This window comes from Lycium ferocissimum, unplaced genomic scaffold, assembly GCF_029784015.1.
Source record: "Lycium ferocissimum isolate CSIRO_LF1 unplaced genomic scaffold, AGI_CSIRO_Lferr_CH_V1 ctg7665, whole genome shotgun sequence".
Taxonomy (NCBI): Eukaryota; Viridiplantae; Streptophyta; class Magnoliopsida; order Solanales; family Solanaceae; genus Lycium; species Lycium ferocissimum.
Genome location: NW_026726889.1, coordinates 14,029 through 32,846, shown reverse-complemented (window position 1 = coordinate 32,846; position 18,818 = coordinate 14,029). Strand labels below are relative to the sequence as shown.

At 39.3% G+C, this 18,818-nt stretch overlaps 3 long non-coding RNA genes across 3 annotated transcripts; 1 reads left to right on the top strand and 2 right to left on the bottom strand.

Moving 5' to 3' along the window:
• Nucleotides 1–10,969: 10,969 nt before the first annotated feature.
• LOC132045695 (uncharacterized) lies at nucleotides 10,970–13,965 on the bottom strand. The gene is made up of 3 exons (XR_009412509.1): nucleotides 13,753–13,965; nucleotides 13,363–13,667; nucleotides 10,970–11,667 (listed from the first exon to the last, which is right to left on the bottom strand). It is a non-coding gene; the product is annotated as an uncharacterized LOC132045695 (long non-coding RNA).
• Nucleotides 13,766–14,128, top strand: LOC132045696 (uncharacterized). The gene is made up of 2 exons (XR_009412510.1): nucleotides 13,766–13,865; nucleotides 13,967–14,128. It is a non-coding gene; the product is annotated as an uncharacterized LOC132045696 (long non-coding RNA).
• Nucleotides 14,129–17,098: 2,970 nt separating this feature from the next.
• Nucleotides 17,099–18,549, bottom strand: LOC132045697 (uncharacterized). Its single transcript, XR_009412511.1, has 3 exons — nucleotides 18,357–18,549; nucleotides 18,213–18,279; nucleotides 17,099–17,166 (listed from the first exon to the last, which is right to left on the bottom strand). It is a non-coding gene; the product is annotated as an uncharacterized LOC132045697 (long non-coding RNA).
• Nucleotides 18,550–18,818: the final 269 nt, after the last annotated feature.

Sequence of the window (18,818 nt, the reverse complement as noted above, 5' to 3'; positions counted from 1 at the left end):
CCGCATTATGCTATACTTGATTGCCACTCTAAGACTCTTACACTAGCCATGCCCGGGGCACCTAGACTTGAGTGAAGGATAACCTTAGTCCCCTCCCTAAGTAAGTAATATCCTTTGTCCGTGCTAGGAAGCTGGTAGAGAAGGGGTGTTTAGCTTATCTGGCATATATCTGTGATACAAGTGCAGATACTCCATCCTTGATTTGGTTCCAGTGGTACGCGAGTTTGCGGATGATTTCCCCGTGGACTTACTTGGTATGCCACCAGATCGTGATATTGACTTCAGGATTGACTTAGACCTAGGGACATGTCCTATCTCTATTCCACCTTATAGGATGGCACCAGCAGAACTCTGGGAATTGAAAGAGCAGTTGCAAGATCTTTGAGTAAGGGGTTTATTCGCCCGAGTGCCTCTCTGTGGGGTGCTCCTGTGTTGTTTTTTAAGAAAAAGGTTAGGTCTATGCGTATGTGTATTGATTATCGACAGCTGAATAAGGTAACTGTCCGAAACAAGTATCCTATCCCTCGTATAGATGACTTGTTTGATCAACTACAGAGAGCTTCGGTGTTCTCGAAAATTGACCTAAGGTCAGGGTACCATCAGTTGAAGAATCGGGTGGAGGATGTTCCAAAAACTGCTTTTCGGACCAGGTATGGGCACTACGAATTCTTGGTTATTTCTTTTGGGCTTACAAATGCCCCAGCTGCATTCATGGATTTGATGAACAGTGTGTTTAAGCCCTACCTAGACTCATTCGTTATAGTGTTTATTGATGATATCCTGGTGTACTCTAGGAGTAAGGAAGAGCATGAGAAACATTTGAGAATTGCTCTTGGAGTGTTGCGAGAGAAGGAATTGTATGCTAAATTCTCCAAGTGTGAATTTTGGTTGGCTTCTGTATCTTTCTTGGGGCATGTGATTTTGAACGAGGGTATTATGGTGGATCCTCAGATAATTCAGGCAGTCAAGGAATAGGCTAGGCCCATATCAGTGATCGAGATCCGTAGTTTCGTGGGTCTGGCTAGCTACTATTTGTCAGTTTGTGAAAGGGTTTGCTTCTATTGCTTCTCATATGACCCGTTTGACTCAGAAGGAGGTACCGTTCCAGTGGTCCAACGACTGTGAGGAGAGCTTTCAAAAGCTCAAAACATTGTTGACTACCGCACCGATTTTGGCATTGCCCATTGAGGGCAAGGATTTTGTTATTTATTGTGATGCTTCACGTTCTGGTTTGGGTGATGTTTTGATGCAGGAAAAGAAGGCGATTGCCTATGCTTCTCGGCAGTTGAAAGTGCATGAGAAGAACTATCCTACTCATGATCTCGAGTTGGCAGCGGTGGTGTTCGCATTGAAAATCTAGAGGCACTACTTGTATGGTGTCCATTGCGAAGTGTACACAGTCCATCGCAGTTTGCAGCATGTGTTCACTCGAAATATCGAACTACTAGACGGCGGAGGTGGATGGTTCGTGAAGGACTATCACATTACCATTTTGTATCACCCTGTAAGGCGAATGTAGTAGGCGATGCATTGAGCGGAAGTCGGCTAGTATGGGAGTACGGCTCGTTTAATTTCTTCTGAGCGTCCATTGGCTAGAGAGGTGCAGACTCTGGCTAACAATTTTATGAGACTGGATATCTCTAACACAGGAAAGGTGTTGGCTTGTGTCGAGGCGCGGTCAGCATTTTTAGAGCAGATTAAGGCTAAGCAGTTCGAAGATGCTAAGCTATGTAAAATACGAGATAAGGTGTTGCGTGGTGAGGCCAAGGAGGCCGATTGATGAGGAGGGCGTACTGCGAATCAAAGGGCGAGTGTGTGTGCCACGTGTCAGCGACTTGATTAAGACCATTCTGACAGCGGCTTATAGTTCGAGGAATTCTATCCATCCTGGTGTCACTAAGATGTATCGTGATTTGAGGCAACATTACTGATGGACTAGGATGAAGCGGGATATTGTGGAGTTCGTTGCACAGTGCTTAAATTGCCACCAAGTGAAGTATGAACATCAGAAACCTGGGGGTACATTGCAAAGAATTCCCATTCTAGAATGGAAGTGGGAAAGAATAGCCATGGATTTTGTAGTGGGTCTTCCGAAGACGTTAGGGAATTTTGACTCCATCTGGGTTATTGTTGATAGGTTGACTAAGTCTGCCCACTTCGTTCCGGTAAAGATAACTTATGATGCAGAGAAGTTGGCTAAGGTTTACATTCGGGAGGTACTTAGACTCCACGGAGTTCCTATCTCCATCGTGTCCGACAGGGGCACCACGTTCACATCCAGGTTTTGAGAGTGTTTGCATAAGGGGTACGGTACGAGGTTAGATCTTAGCACCGCCTTCCATCCTCAGATTGACGGGCAGTCTGAGGTTCTGGAGGATATGCTGTGTGCGTGCATGATAGATTTCGGTGGGCATTGGGATTAGTTCTTACCCTTAGCCAAATTTGCCTACAATAACAGCTATCACTCGAGTATTGATATGGCTCCGTTGGAGGCGTTGTATGGGAGGAGGTGTAGGTCTCCTATTGGGTGGTTCGATGTGTTTGAGGTGAGGCCGTGGGGCACTGATCTTCTGAGAGAGTCCCTAGAGAAGGTGAAGGTGATTCAAGCCAAGGCATTTGGCGACCTGAGAATAGGCAGAAAGAGTATGCGGACCGCAAGGTCCAAGATCTTAAGTTTGAGGAAGAGGAGCAAGTGCTATTGAAGGTCTCACCCATGAAGGGGGTGATGAGGTTTAGGAAAAAGGGCAAGCTTAGCCCGAGATTCATTGGTCCGTTTGAGATTCTCAATGTTACACCCTAGAAAATTTCGCGTTACTAAGGCTGCAGATGGCTTAATGTGAGCTCAAGGAGGAGCAAATATTACAAGTATAAAGGATGAAATTCTACTGTATTAGTATGAGGATAGCATGAGTATGATTGGAATTCGTATAATATGATTGGAATGATACGTTAAAAGATATATAGCCCTCGTAATCAAAAGCTGAGGTGGGGTCCACATGTCGAGATTTTATAAAGGACATATGACAAGTTATATGGACAATATATGTGATGTTAAACACAACTCAATAAGGATCCTTGAGCCAAATCCAAGTGGAAGCCCTCCAAAAAGATATTTTTAAGTTACGTTTTCGGGTGATCTGACTTCGGGAGGCCATAACACCATCTTCATTTGGGAATTTGGGAAAAGATCCTTGAGCCAAATCCAAGTGGAAGCCCTCCAAAAAGATGTTTTTAAGTTACGTTTTCGGGTGATCTGACTTCGGGAGGCCATAACCCTATCATCATTTGGGAATTTGGGAAAACTCCAAAAATAAAAGTTGTAGATAATTGAAATACCTTTCCAACCATAGGTCGTGGTCTTGCATGTGACATAGGGATAAAAAGTTATGGATGTTTTAATACAGAAAGGTTATGCTGGGCAGTGGGCTCGGCCCAACCCGACTCAAGGTCGGTGGGAACAGACCCAAGACCTATATATAAGGGCTAAAGTCATAAAAATTCATTCATTTATACATCAAGCAATCTACAAACTTTTAGAGAGGGAGAGAGGAGACTTAGAGAGAAAGTGGAGAATCGATCAATTTCGAGGCCCCGAATCCCGAGGCTCGTGAAGGATAAAGTGTAGTACGAGTTGTCGTCGTCGTTTTAAGCTAAAAGTTGAACTTGGGGGATGTTGGTTTCGTGGTGGCTTCTTATATAAGGTATGTTTAAGATGTTAATTATGTTCTTACCATGATCATTGATAGATTTGACGGGTTAGAATAGAGAAAATGACGTTGAAAGTTCAGTTATAATTTTTGGATATCAAATGACTTGGGGGCTGTTTTGGTATGATTAAATGGATGGAATTAGTTGGATATTGATATCAAATTATTGTTGATATTGTTGTTGATGTTGTTGATAAGTTGGTGTTCTTGAATTTGGGAGAATAAAGTGAATGTAGATATCGTATGCAAAGCGTATCTTTTGAGGTTGTTTTTGGTGTATATCTTTGGGAGTTGATGCTTTGAGTTTAAAGAGACTTCTATGATATGGTTGTTGTTGTTGTTGGTTGTTGATTGCTTTGTTAAATTGAATTGGAATTAGAGGGAAGTGAAGATTTCAGGTAAAATGCTGCCCGAATTTACGGAAGTTAATTACGAGCTTAGAGAAGTATATGAACCTTTTTCAAGTTGTCTACGATTTCCTTTACCTTGATTGTATATTGGCCAGTGTTTGGAAGCATAAGTTAAGCTAATCACGTAAGCGATAAGGTATGTTAAGGCTATTCCTTCTTTCATTTTGGCATGATTCTTGTTGCTATTCATTCTATATGTACTCCATATGATTCCATTCTTAGACGAGTAAGGTCTAAATGTTTCTTGTGATGCCTTATTGATATTGTACTCCTATTACTTGAATGGAACACCCATAAGGTGCCACGTTGAGTTGTGTATATGGTTTTACTAATGATTTCGCGGAAATGAGTTTTATACTAAAGAAAACATAAAGTTTGATTTTCAAAACCACTCCGAAGGGTTGCGAGATTTTACTACTTCATTTCATTTACGATTTATGTTTACATTCCATAGTATCATCCCTTTGTATTGATATGATCATTTATTCTTTGGGTAGGGCAATAAGATGAAATTGAGTAGAATATAAGTAGTAAGAATTTCATAACAATTCTATCCTCAAACCTGGAAGTATGTCCTCCTTAGTCTAGTGAGATACAAATTTGATAACTTCTTATAAAGACAAAGGCTAATAACTGGATTGTGATGAATTGATTAGTGACTTATGATATGAATTGAAATTGATATTTATGGATTGAGTTTGTGTTGATATGATGGTAATATTAAGACAAAAGCGGCTGCCCGAAGGGGCCATCATTATTAAGCCGGAAGTGGCTGCCCGAAGGGGCCATCATTATTAAGCCGGAAGTGGCTGCCCGAAGGGGCCATCATTATTATGCCGGAAGCGGCCGTCCGAAGGGACTATTGTGATACTAGCAGGAAGCGGCTGTCCGAAGAGACCATTCTGTTAACATGTCGGAAGCGGCATGTGTGTTGGATTGCATTATTTACTTAAAGATTGTTTTGAGATTTCGTGTGCACATTTATGTTTCTTCAAAGATTGTTAGATTGTGATTTCTTCTGAAGTCAAATTATGATTATGATTCGTTACCACCTTACATACTCGGTACATTGTCCTTCCTGGGGACGCTGCGTTCATGCCCGCAGCCCCAGATTGTTTGGCAGGTTAAGTGTATAGCTAGGATGCTTGACGTCAGCTGGGATTGGCAAGTTCCACCTTGTTCTGGAGCTGTGCTAAGTCATGTATAGATATGTATGATTATGGGTATGTCAGGGCCCTGTCCTGACTCATAATGTTCAGTTTACTTCTTAGAGGCTTCTGCAGACAGTGTCCTGTTGTTATAACCTGTATTTCATACGTTGGGATATTGCGAGACAATGGTGAGAAGTTAAGGACAAGACTATGTTCCAAAAATTATTTTAATGTACAAGTGGGTTATGAACATTATTTATGAATATTACTAGTATAGAAATGTTGTGAAAGACAAAGGGTAAAAAGGGAAAGTCGTAAAGTGGCGTCATGGGAATAATGTGGAAGGCTAGGGGCAAGATAGTAATTTCACAAGGTTCAAGAGAATTCTTGAAGGGCCAAATCTTACATAAGAAGACACTTGGCCTTCTTTACTAATTTTCAAGAAAAGGGGAAGAAAATTCTAGGAAAGAAAGAAAAGGGGGCAAGGTGTAAATAAAGATGGACTAAAGTGTACAAAGGAAGACACTTGGTCTTCTTTGACCAAGTGAGGAAATTCAAGAAAAGAAAAGAAAAATCAAGAAAAAAGAGGAAAACTCTAGAAAGAGAAGAAAAGGGACATGAGGCCATACTTGAGGGACTAAGATGCAAATATGGAAAAGTGATGGAATATATATATATATATAAGAAGAGTTCATCATTTTAAATAAAGAGACTTGAAGAGAGAAAGAAAGAAAGAAAAAAAAAAGGAAGGGAATAGCCATGGCATTCGGCCATGGCTTGCAAATTTTGTCTCCATGAAAGACTTGCCAAAAAATATTTTCTTCTAGCTTTCCTACCAATTTAAGGGTCCTCTACAACGTGGTATGGTTGTTTCGGAAGAAAGGGTTTCGTTTCATCGTTCCCACATCTTGGTCAAGTGAAGAAGTTGAAGGAAAAAGGTAAGGTTTAATCCCTTCTCTTGTGTTATGGATGGTCCATGCATATTGTTGAGTGTGTATGTGGAAATGAATGAAATTCATGAAGTGTGTATGTACATGGTATGGCCGAATGGAGTAGTTGTTTGTGTAGAAATAATGGATTAATTTTATGTAGTAAGTTGGTTGTCGTAATGTATAGAAGTGGATGCAAATTCATGGAAAATATGTATGTTGTGTGTTGGCCGAATGTATGGGTGGTTGTATAGAAAAGATGAAATGATTTTATTTGGTAGTTTAATCGTTGTGTTGAGAATTCCATAATGTAAGATGGATGAAAAACATGAAATCATGCACGTTGAAGTTGTGGCCGAGAATGGGCTGATTTGGAACGTAATATGATTTGAATATGCTTTCTTGAATTCATGGAAATAATGTTGTAAATGTATGGAATTGTTGATATAGTTTATGAGTTTGAAAGAAATAAATGTATTGTTGGAGTTCTTATGGCACTTGGAAGATTTGGGTTGGAATGTCTTGAACATGTTGTGAGTTGAGTATTGATATTGTTGTTATGATTGTTGGTTTGGCCGGGTTGAATTCCGGATTGTTGTTGATTAAAATTGGCCGAGTTAAAATCTCGGGGATGACGCATTCTCTTTGCCCGTTTGGTGCCAAGTGTTATTTTAAGAATCCAATTCTAAATGCACTAATCAAAGTTTGGTAAACATGACCAAATTGTAGATTTTGGGTTTGCAACTTGGAATTGGAGTACTCGAAGGAGCGGAAAGGAGGTAAGACTTCACTTTCCTTTCTTGGCATGTCTTAGACGCTTACAAGTTGAATACGTGCCTCGGGGACAGTTCCTTTCCTAGAAATCCGAGATTGAGATTAGCTACTATTCATTCAGTAGAATTGAAGTGAATGTTCGCGAATAGTTGAAAGAAATGTCTAAGCACCTAGAATTTGCAGGAACAGGATCCGACTACCATAATAACTTCATAAGTAAAGTCATGAAATGTGTCGTAAATTGTGTGCCACCTCATTTGATTCGAGGTACCCACTACTCCCCGAGTTTCCTTCCATAGTCCCACTTGGTTTATTTTCTCTATGATTACGATTTCATAAACATTATTTTAGCTTTCTTATCTCCAAAAGTACGATGTTCGAGATCCTACGGCATGATTCCTCTTTCCTAGGGAATGTTTTCCCACGGATTGCTTACCTTGAGGTTAAAGTTTCTCGATTTCAAAAGTTTTTCCTGTGAAAATGGGAATATTTTATAAGACCAGGGGAATGTTTCCACCATGTCTCTTGTCCTCAAAAGTTATAGTGTGATGATAATACACCGCGCACAGGGCAAGGCGGGCAGTTCAGAAGTATGAAAAAGAATGAAGTGTTTTCTATGAAGCGCATAATAATATGATTTTGATTTCAGAAATTCTAAAACTCATGATTTTAATGCCACGACGAGATTATCGAGTCTATTTTCATAATTCCATCGAATGGTTCATTGTTGTAATCTCACCTCGTTCCTTGGGTGAGACCTATCGATGATGATTACTTCATAACACAAATCGGAGGTTCCCGACCTTATGTCACTCCGATGCAGTTATAGCTTTTCTTTGGGCTCTCATGCATGCTTTATGATTAATTATATTTTTAGATATGACACCGTGCCTACATGGCCGGAACGCACACCGTGCGTCCAAACGGGCGGCCGGGGCGGTTACACCAACAGGTGGGCGGATCATACCCGGACGCGGGAGGCACAAGGTTCCTAACTCCTCCTACGTGGTCGGGCGGTTACTTGTATGTTTTTCGAAAGAAATGTTTTTAAAGAAATGTTTTCAAAAAAAAAAAAGTTAGGCATGCATGGCATCCGCCTGGGAGGCATTCGGTACGAGGTTACTCTCTTTCTCGTGACATGCTCTATATTGTTATTCGTTATTATCCGTATTTACATTCTTGATTATGTTGTTATTCTTGCCTTACTCCTCGCATCGACCCCTCTTCATTGTTATGGAAATGTCCCATTCGGAGGGTACTCCACTTGTTTTAGAGTCTTTGCCGATTGTCGGTTAGAGACTTTGCGGACGGGTGGGTATTGGGTTGTCGTAAGGCATTATGTTTCATGTTCTTATGTGATGTCTTATAAAAAAAAAAAAATTCTATGTGTTCATTTCTAACTGATTCATAAGTTCATATGTGTAATAAGAGTCAGCGGGTTTACTCGGCTCCGAATATGGGGTCGTGTGCCCATCACACCCTAGTAAAGTCGGGGTGTGACACCTGTGGTATGTTTGTCGAGATGTCGACAAAGTGATGTCAGTTGAGTCATTTGTGGATTTATATGCATTTTAGATGTTTCATTTTGTTGAAAGTTTTCATAATCGTTATAAAGACAATGATTTCTATTTGGAAAAGTTTTATGTTCTTAAAAGTGAGGGGTTTTGATAGGGAATGTCGAGGGTTCGCTCGGCTCTGATGAGAGTCGAGTGCCCGTCATGCCCTTCCATTGTTAGGGTGTGACACTCAAACGCGTGGGGCAGGTGGCTTACAAGTTGGCTTTTGCTCCGGGGTTATCGAGCGTTCATCCGGTGTTCCATGTGATGTTGAAGAGGTCCACGGTGATGGTTCCAATATCATTCGTTGGGATTGGGTGGATGAAAATCTATCATATGAGGAATATCCCATTGCTTCTTATACATGGATGTCCTCCAAGGAAATAGCCTGCGCGGTTCGACCGAGAAGAAGCCACTTGGGAAACCGAGGCGAATATGTGTAGTAAATACCCTCAGCTTTTCACCGAATAAGGTAACTCCTCCCTAGATTCTTATTCTTGTCCGTTCGGGGACGAACGGTGTTTTAATTGGTATCTGGTGTAACGACCGATTGTATGGAAATTTAGGACTCCATTGGGAATTTTGAGGCCGCGGGTGGATTCGTAAGGCGTCTTTTTGTATATATGCATGTTTCATTTTATGTTTTAAGGCCTTGGATGAAATGAGGGGTGATAGGGGGGAAAAGCGGGACGCCCTCCATAAAATGGACGATCGATTATCGGAGGCACCGCTTTAACGGTGCCTTGACCGCTTCCAGTAGCCAACTATTTCTTTAGTGGTCGCTGTGGCGGAAGGTGGACCGCTATAGCGGTGAAACGACCGCCATAGCGGTCAGACGATAAAGTTGGGGACCGCTATAGTGGTCAATTGACCGCTGCAGCGGCTTAGCGACCGCCACAGCGGTCGACGGAGGCAGAATGCGGGTTTTAAATGCCTTAGTTTTATTTTCTCATTCGTAACACCCCAACACACTTCCCAACAAATACTTAGATAGAATTTTCAAGCTAGGGCAAGACAATCTTTTGAGGTAAGTTCCATTGCTTCCATTCTATCATTCCTTTCCCCTTCATGATTATAATCATCCTCATGGGTCTTTAATGGTGAAATTGAATTAGAAACCCTAGAGTATTAATGAAACTTCTAAACTTGTTGGGTTATGATTATTACCGCTTAGTTATCATCTAAATGCATTGGTTAGTTGCTATTTGTCATAAATTGAACATTTAGAGACATAAACTAAGTGATTGGAGACCTAGGGTTCTATAAAAATGGTGTCTTGCCATAGAAAACTGCTTGTAATGGGAATATTGATAGAATGTGGTTATAAACTGATGATTAATGATTGCTAAGGGTCTAAATAGGTTGTTTATCACCTAGAAAATCATCCAACCCTTTGAATGGGGTAAGGGAAGGGTATTTTTGCGTTGGAACTTGTGATTGAGTATTATGACTCATTGAGCCCTCTATTTCTAGACGTTGAGCGTTCTGAGGCTTTGAGGAAAGAAAAGGCTGTAGTAGAGTGACTTGCATTGTTCCAGCTCTGCTTTGAGGTAGGTTACGGTTTACTTGAGTTAGACTTTGCTTAGTTGAATGTATGTTTGTGATTTCATTAGGAGAAAGCATGTCTAGTATTCATTACATGATATTGTATGGTTGAGCTCCTATGTGTTGTGATTGAATGTTGTGTAGGCTTCATGCCATTATTTCTGCCACTACTAAAAAAACAGGTTTTATCGACCTCAAAAAATGGCTATTTCCGACCTCATGGCCAAAACCGACCTCAAAATTAGGTCGGAAAAGTGTGGGTTGGTAATATAACCAACCTCATGAGGTCGCAAAAAATCGACCTCACGAGGTCGGTAAAATTTTTTACGTCGGATATTAATTATATAAAGTACCGACCCATTAGGTCGGTAAATTATATTAATAATATAATGATATCAGTTTAACGACCTCATGAGGTCGGTAATTTATATGATTATGTAATATATTATTTTAGATTTTCGTCATCGTGAGATCGGAATTTTACAATTTTTGCAAAATATTTACAGAAACCCGACCTCATGAGGTCGGTAATTTCTAATTTTTGGGAAAATTTTACGAGAAAAATTTTTGGAAAATTTTAAAAAACCGACCTCATGAGGTCGGCAATTTGTAATTTTTGGGAAAATTTTATAGAAAACCGACCTCATGAGGTCGGTAATTTACAGTTTCTGGGAAAATTTACCATAAAACCGACCTCATGAGGTCGTTAATTTTTAATTTTTTGAAACTTTTTGCAGAAACCGACCTCATGAGGTCGGTATACAGAAAAAAAAATTGGTAGAATCTAACTACTATTCCAGCTGCCCCCCTATCAAGATGAAAACAATGTTATATTCAACTAAAACCAACTCAAATAGCTGCCAACAATTCACCAAACTACTACAAATACATAAAACATTAAGTTACTTCAACAAACACATATACTACAACCACCAATACATCAAATTCAATTCGAAACTACTTTAAAGTTGAATCAAAACGTCATTCAAACATTCAAAAGAGACATTAAACTACTTCAAACTTTGCAAACATCCACAAAACATTAAACTAATCTACACTAAGTTAGTCTACAACACTAGACTACTTCACCCCTCGCAAACATCCACAAAACACTTACACAATCCACAAATCCACCACAACATTAACATTCAAACATGCCTTTGTGTGTTTGACACGTGAGTCCCATCATCATCCGCACCACTAGATTGAGTATGGGGGTTACGAGCATCATCAGCACATGAGGGAATCCCCCTCGAAGCAAGTAATGCGTCTAATTGGGCCCTCATACCGTCAAACTGCATATCCCTTCGCCTCTCCCTTTCCTCTGAGTCCTGTAGTTGGCTAGATAGCCCGGCAATCTTTTGCTCCATGGCCATAGCACTCACTCTATCAAACGACTCGGTATTGGAAGAATGTAGGCCTTCCAGGGGCGACCGGTATTGACGAAATGCATGATGTGGCATTCCGTAAGCTATGCCAAACCTAGTGGGACCACCAACACTCGCAAGCCACCTTTCCTCCCTTTGTTCTTCTATCAGTTGTGTGTTGGGTGGCTGAGTACGAAGAAACTCCGCCTTTGAATGTTGATATTGATTCTAAAATTAGAAAGTAAAATTAGCAACCAAGTTAAATCTCGAATTCAACAGAAAAAACTATCAAATATTTAGTAAACAACCAAAATAGAACATGGTTGAAATCAATACTACTAACAATTCAACTAAAAGATGGTTGAAATCAATTGGCTAACTTCTTCCTGATGAAAATAGTGAAAATAAGAAAAGAAATATGTTGAACCCAATTTTATTTGACTACATAAACCATAATCGGTATTGATACCATCATGTAAGTATTTTGGTTCACTCAATTGTTTCTCAATTTTTGGTGAATTATATACTATTTTGCATATTAGGCCATTAGCTGAATGCTATATTTGATCATTGAAGTTTTTTTTTTTTTTTTGGTTATATAAATGTTTATTGTGGCAGTGACTTTAAAAAAAATATTTGTTAACTACTTCTTTTACTCTTTCACTTTGTTATCATGATTCACGCCATTGTCAACACAAGCATATTTTCCTACTAAAATACTGTCAAGATGATGTGAGCTAGTACTTATAGATTTAAAGCCTCATAGCCATTCTTTTATTACACAGTTCGATTATTTACCTTACCTCTGCTCTATTTCTGTGATAGAAGAAGATTCACTGCTCAGTGATTAGGAGTTGATGCAATGGAAAATATTTTCGTTCTCGTTCTTGTTGATACAGAGATGGTGTGGTTCTCTCTTCCTTTTAATTTGAATATTTATGCTAAATCTGCTTTTCTGGTGTTTGTCTTAGAAAGTTAGAACAAAAAGATCCTTCCTAGTTAAGTTATTTTTTGCTATAGGTATATCTCTCTGTTTCTTTCATGTTTATTACTTTTTGTAAGGTTGCAGCTCTTATTTTGTTTACTATGCCAATGACGCAGTAGAGTTATTCCGTGTCAATTTCTTGAAAGAGCTCTTATTTTGATTATATTCTTGGAACATAATGAGTTGTCCATTGTTATTCCTTTCCTATTTCTTGGTGAGGGATGATATGTGAAGCGAGGACTTCACTACTATGATGCTTCCTATTTGTTGTCTAGAGATCAAATGGCTTTCTGCCTCTATTGCTAAGGAGATATAAGTCTTGTTTATGTTGTTCTGATGGAAATTCCAGAGATATTTATTAGGCTCTATTATCTGGTATTAGCTTTGAATAAGTATATCCATTTCTTGGATACTTGTAGAATTGGTAATTCAGTTATGTTATGTATGTATGTTTCAGGGGCTCTCATACTAAGCTACACAAGTATTCAGAGGCTCTTATACGAAGCTATTCAGATCTAAATATCTCTTGATCAGCACTTGCATCTTCTCCTTAAGGTACTAGAATAGGTTTGTGTATGTGTGTTTTTTTCCACTCATATGCGTGTTGGAAATATTTTCTCTCACGTGTGACTTACATATTCAGTTCTTCAATCCATATACAATCTGGATGAAGTAGATGAAATTACATCTTAACCAATCAGTTTTCAAGTAAGTCACTCGCTATAGACAACTTAATCTAACAAACAAAAACTGAAAAATAAAAGGAAGCTTACGTAGGTCCGCTCACACCACTGGTCTGGATCATTAGTGTTTGCCTTCTTCTTCACGTGAGTGATCTTGAACGCCTCATCTTGAGGCACTGGCGTCCCCCGTTTTAGTTCCTACAAAAGAATAAATTGATTAGACATAAAGAAAATAAAGTAAATTCACAATCCTACAAGTACACTTAAGGTAGACTTGCCAGCTTCCTCCTCACGGCCTCTTGGCTCATAGCCCCACTAGTGTGTAGGGAGCCACCTTTCGTCGAATTTCTAGCCTTCTTCCCTATGTCACTTAGTTGTAAGAATCTTTCATTAGTTGCCCAGTAATGAAGTAGCTTGGCATAGTTTTCAGGAAGGATCCACTTGGGCTTCTTATTAGATTCGCGAACCCTTCCTAACATGTCACTTAGTAAGCGCTGAGCTTTCTTCTTGAAGTTTTAGGCTAGCTGCTTCTCATGTTCCGGGCGCCAGACACATTTTTCCTGCAATGAAAAGTAAAAGAGTTTATTAATAAGGAATCGATCAATATAACCGGATTGTACACTTAAAAATAATAAATGCATATACCTTAAATGCATAATAGATCTGTCTCTGGCGATTTGGTGACATCTGGCCCCAAGTAGGTGAGTCTTTAAATAGTTTTTCTATCTCATCCGTAAGGAGTCTTGAAGCTTTGTCTGGTAACCAACTACCAAAAATAAAAAAATTAAACATTTAGAATTGATTTAGAGCATAATCTTTGGATAAAGGCAACTGGTGATAGGAGTGCTTCTAGCAGAAGGAAACTCATACCCGTATCCTGCAAGCTCGATGATGACTCGCCCTGATGAATCACAAGATTCCAGTTGTGAAGCACTTACACCTCCACGTAAGTCATTCGCGGTAGGAGTGTGAGGCGCAGATCTACTTTCTCGAAGATCAGGACCCGTAATATTGTACTGTTCAGTAGATGATGAAGAATGATGTGATGCAGTCGGGCTGGGAGTGGCCGTCGGAGTACCACTAGACGTAGCCTGTTGAGATCCGAAAGTATACCGAGTGAAGCCTTGTGGGGTAAGGTAACCTGGTGTGGACATCATCGAGGGGCTCTGGGGAGGCGCCTCAGTAAAGCCCTCGCGTGGAGCCATGTTGGGGCGACCAAAGGCGTATGGAGGTGGAAGACTATATGCAATGCCGTTCATGAGGGGATCATAAGGCAATGGAGCACCGCGTGGTGGGAGATGTGGCGACGGGCTTCTCTCTAATCACGAGGTTTTGTGGTCTCTCAGGAAACCCCCGTCTCCTTAGCCTTCTTTGTTTTCTTACCCTTTTTTTCACCTGCCATCTATACAATAATATATGTAAGTATCGCAAATATAAATTAATCGAAAAGCAATACATAGTAGTAGTAATACATGTTTGTTACTCTAATACACTTTATTAGATTTGGCTACCAAAAATAAAACACGCTATAGTTCAAAATGCAAGCAAGTGGCAGATGAAGAGGTGGAAGTCCCAGTGAAAATAAATGGAAAGAATATCATCTAACCTTGATGGTTTTGGTCTGTAATTTCGCTTTTGGAAGAAGAAGAGGTGGAAGTCCCGAGAAAGAGACAGGCTAAGAACACCTTTGCAAAATGGAAACGGATGAAGCTTCAAATGCTCCTTCAACTACATCGAAGCGGTAAATATGCGGGATGGTGCAGCTGCTTCAGGGCTTGTGCGAGTATTTATGCAAACAAAAACGGATAAATCGGCGAAACAATATGTTTCTTATTGACGAAGTGAATTTGAAAAGTCCGAGACGACAATTTATCCGGTCCTGTTCTACATCTCGGTTGTGTTCATCCACCAAAGGTTAAATAGTAGCAAATTTTAAATGAATGATGGAATTATTAAGGCATACTTGCTCATTCGGTATTTTGAATGTTAATGCGAACTTTAGGCATGAGTTTTCCTTTGTGTATTTTCTCGTGGCTCTCATGAGTTGTGGTTCTGCAAATTATTTTTGGATATTAGATTGTGCAGTTTAAAATTGTGCCTCCTAGTCATTTTCTTCTTTATCTTCTTGATTTTTTCTTGCATGAATGGTGTATTATATCTTTGTTTGTTTATCACTCAGGGAAGTGTTTCAGTGCTCTATATTGATATGCTTTTGGTGGGTTCATCATGCATGGCATAAGAACTTGATTAAGTAATGCTCGTAAATGGAAAAGCGTGGCAAACCGCAAAGAGGCTAGGCAGACAAAGACATCGCATGCGCAAAAAGATGGGCTCGCTGATTTGTTTGAAGAATTTATGGATGATTTTGTGGATGCTTTGCGGACTTTTTGGACTATTTCAAGGCCATATGGTACCCGAGACTAGGTTAGGTGTCCTATTCGGTAAAACGTATTCCTCTTGTGGTTAACAATAGATTTTTATTGGAGTTAGATTGAAGTACCTCGAAACATGTCTTTTGCTAACTCCCATTTGAGACACTAATAATCCGATTCGGATCCGGGACTAGCATGAACTCAAACTATACTCCCTTTGTCCACACTTTGTGCAACTCTTGCTTTGGGACATCCTAGATATTTCACACACCTCTAGGAGAAATAAGAGTCTTTCGAAGTTCTCAATAGTTGAATTAAAAGCATATCATTTACTCCATTATGATATTTTTCCATGATAGATACTTTATGCACATGCTACAATTAGTAGTTGAATTTTTTTTCCCTAAGGCCCTGAATCAGTAGGTATTTGTGCAAACAAAAACATATAAATCAGCAGCTCAATATGGTGCAAGAAGACACATAGTCAGGAAAATAGGAAATATTGCTACTAATGGCTACTCATACTATGTATGGATTCACATAAGCATTATGATCACAGGAAATTTGAAGCATATTAGTTCTAATGATCCTTTTCATTTAGGAAGTGACTTAGTACAAGGCTGGTTCATAACAAGGCTGGTTCACTTGTGAAATACTACTGATCATAATATGGGAAATGATATAGGAATAGCTGGTTTACTATGGAAATACAAAAACACCAGAAAAAAGTGGAAACCTATTTGTTGCTGCATTATTAGAGCAGCTATGGACACAGTTGGTGTTTTTCAAATGATAGCAGCTTTTGCTTTGGAAGGAGTGGAAATTTATGCAGCAGCAATGTTGCACTATGGCTTTCGTTCAGTGGTTTAGTTACCAGTTCTTTTCCGGCCATACATGAGCTATTTATTGTACAAAAACAGTTGGTTGCATTTACTAGTGTCTCAGTTGTATCTGGTGTGGAGAAAAATCTGGTGAAGCAAGTTATCTCCTGTTTGGAAAGGATGTGGTTGATGTTGATACTACAGGACAAGAGCATGACAAAATTGACACACAAGCACAAGATGATATGCAGAATAAGGTAGCCAAGAAGTGAATAAAAGACCTGCAGGTTATGAAGTAACTTCAGGAAACTTGCAACAGCAAAATGAGATACCTGCAGGTCTTGCTAATTAGGAGAACAACTTTGTATCTCCATCTAAAGTTGTTGAGATATGTGGAAATATCTAGAACAATGTAAAGGATGATTTTGCTGAGGAAAAAACAACAGCAGACAGTCAGGAATTTAACAAACCACCTGCAAGTACATCAGGTCATAGCAAATCCATGGAACTCAAATCCATATAATCTCAAATCCATGCAAAAAGCAGAACCAGGTCATAGCAAATCCTGGAACTCAACAAGCTAGCAGAGAGGATACTAGTACATCAGGTCATGTAAATGCAGGCAATTTGCAGGTTTGTCTAACATTCACTAATGTACATCAGGTCACTACCATTTTGTCAAGTTCATATTTTCTACATGCTTGCTAGTTATGTTAGTTTGCCTCAATAGGATTAGTAAGGTAAAATTCTACAAAAGGGAAAAATTCATGAAACGTACCACTACACCGTCAATATTGTCAAGTGCAATACCCCTCTCAGATCTCTAAAAGGTCGAAATGGCTCAAAGAATGTCTTCGTTGAGGTATCTGAACGGAAACAAAAGAGAAAGAAACAGCATAAGGATGCTTTTAAGAGGCTAAGGAGGAAGAATAAAGACGCACAAAAATGTAATTTCATAAAAGTTGCCAACTTCAAAACACTGATAGTATTCGAAAATTGAGTCATAAAGCTAAACCATTCCAGATAGAACCTATAAATAGGAAGTAAACAATCAGCTACTAATTTTAAACATGCAAAGAAAATATGTAAGTCTAAAAAAAAATACATACTAATTGCTATTAATCCTCATCCCCATCCCCATCTCCCTCTTCTGACCATTCTTCTTCATCAGTTGTTTCGTTTTCATTATTACATTCGTTCACCTCTCGCATTAATATCTTCCTCGGATTTATTTCTTCCAATATATGTGTTGCTCTAAATCATCTTTTAACTCATTGTCAACTGTTTGGTGAACAGTGATATGTCGTCACCCTGGAACGCAACAGGCAACACATTCTCCACTTCCACTCGACCCACAGGCTTGACTTTAATTACCACCCACCAAGCAGACTTATTTGGACGCAAGGGATAAGGAGCATAGTACACTTGTCTAACATTTTGTGCAATAATGAAAGGATCATAAACGCGTACTCCCTCGTGTGATTTACTTCTATGATGTTAAAAGCGCTCAAGTACCCTTGTACCTCTATTTGGGGTTAGATCAAACTACTTCCACCGAAAAAGTACAATTTTTTTTTGCCACCACCAGAATATTCCAGTTCTACGATCTCCTTAATTACACCATAATAATCGACCCCGGCTTGGTTTCCATCCCCACCTTTAACCCAAACCCCGCTGTTGTTAGTTTCGTATGCTTAGATCGTTCTTCGGTAGTAAATTTAAAATCATTTACCACATATTTGTCCATAGAATAGACCATACCCGGTCCCCAATATATGTCCTTTAAAAGTTGGTCATGGTAACCATACTCTCATTTGTAAACCTATTAATAGTTAAGAAATAGTTAATTAGCAATAATATAATGCGCACTTTTTAAATTATATTAGCTTTGTGAAAAGGCTATAACACTTACATAATCGTTAAACCACTTCCCAAACTGGTCGTACACTTTTTCAATGCCATTTAAATGTACAAAGTAGCTGTCCGACAAAATGGAGTTTGAGTTAGTTGTTATGCTTTGCACTTGGATATTTAGTGAAAGATAATAATAACTTACTCATAATATCGTTGAACTTCCAGGCAATTTAGCAAGACATGTATCGATGCAGATTTAGACTCCATATCATTAAATTCTCTTGTACGTTTTTTTGAACCTGAACCCGGTCGATTGAAGATTGATATCGGCTTTGCTAAAGCATCATTCTCACCTCCCTCATAATGCCTCTTGGGTCATTTTGCAAGCATGGCACATCATTCCCAAAGTAGTAAGAACAGAAATGAGCTGTTTCCTTAGCAAGGTAGGCTTCGCAAATTGATCCTTCAACTTTATGTTTCTGCTTGATACCCCGTTTGGACTTGCCAATAGTTCTACATAATATTATTTTAAGCATGATTTTTTTTAAATAAATTAGTAGAGAGAAATAAATAAAAAATTTACACCTATTACCTCTCGAAGGGATACATCCAACGACAATGGTAGCGGGCCTCCGAGTCGAGCTTCCTCCGCAAGGTGAATTGG